Raw genomic sequence first — 1238 nt, forward strand, 5'->3', positions numbered from 1 at the left:
CTGCCAGGGGCTCTCAGCTCTCCCTGGAGCCTTCTCTTCTCCAGGGGAACCCCCCCAGCTCTCCCAGCCTGGCTCCAGAGCAGAGGGATCCAGCCCTTGGAGCATCTCCATGGCCTCTTCTGGATTCACTCCAACTTCACCCAAACCTGTGGCTTGTCTCCAAACCCTGCAGGACCTCCTGGCTCCCGTGGGAGGGCAGAGCTGGAGACCTCTGGAGCCCCTCAAGGAGGGTCAGGTGTGGGTACAAAGGTCTGGATTTAAACGCAGCTCCTTAAATGCAGAGGGTGGAGGAGGCTCTGGCTGGTGCTGATCAGGAATCCTGGAGCTGGTTGGGATACTTTGGATCCTGACACGTTTGGCAGGATCTCTTGGCAGCCTTTAAATCCGTGAGGGATGTCGAGTGAGTAATGAAACAAGCTCTAATTTTGCCCTGGATTAAATCCCTCCTTCCTGTTTTCAAGGAGTGAATCCACGGGACAGAGCTGGATTTGACTCCCACTGCAATTACTGCAGTTCCAGAAGCAGGGAATCAGCAGGAAACCCCCGTGGTGGTTCCTGACTCTTAGGATCAATTTTTGTTGTTTGATTGGTGCTTGTTTTCCCAGAACTGGGCTCGGTTACCCCTCCCAGACCCGAGGCCTTTGTGTCCTTCGTGTGCCCCCAAGACACGACAGTCAGAGGGTGACTAATTCCTACGAGCCAGAACAGGCTGGATCCCTGCCTGAGGCTCCCTGTGTTCCCAAAAACACGAGCCCTGGCCTTGCACAAGACTTGCTCGGGGTCTGAACCCATGACAGGCCTCCCTGGGCATGGAGAGATCACGTGGGAGCGGAGGCGAGGGGAGGGACAGCAGGGAGGTGATGTGAAAAGCTTCCTCTGGGAATTGTCACTTGGAATTTCCTTGCTCTCCTGAGGTGGATGGAGCAGCTGAACCGTCTCCCTTCCATCCCATATTCCCAGGAATCCCATCTGCAGGTGTGACTGCAGGCTCAGCTCCTGGCTCTTCCTCAGCAACGGTTTTAATGGGATAAATAAAAAGTGGATCCAGCTCCTGGTTGTTCCTCAGTAACATTTTAACAGGATAAACAAGAAGTGAATCCAGCTCCTGGTTGTTCCTCAGTAATGTTTTCAATGGGATAAAAAACAAGTGGATCCAGCTCCTGGTTGTTCCTCAGTAATGTTTTTAGTGAGATAAAAAACAAGTGGATCCAGTCCTGTAACATTTTTAGTGAGATAAA

The 1238-nt window shown here is 52.4% G+C and overlaps 1 protein-coding gene across 1 annotated transcript in view; it reads left to right on the forward strand.

The window, feature by feature from the left end:
* The first annotated feature begins 884 nt into the window (after positions 1-884).
* Positions 885-1238, forward strand: part of LOC103761342 (carboxypeptidase A2-like) — a 19751-nt gene continuing 19397 nt past the window's right edge. Inside the window, exon 1 of the mRNA XM_029965621.1 lies at positions 885-975. The gene's annotated coding sequence lies outside the window, so the exon portion shown is untranslated. The remainder of the gene's footprint in view (positions 976-1238) is intronic.

This window comes from Manacus vitellinus, unplaced genomic scaffold (genome assembly GCF_001715985.3).
Source record: "Manacus vitellinus isolate BGI_N305 unplaced genomic scaffold, ASM171598v3 scaffold_110_pilon, whole genome shotgun sequence".
NCBI classification, from domain to species: Eukaryota; Metazoa; Chordata; class Aves; order Passeriformes; family Pipridae; genus Manacus; species Manacus vitellinus.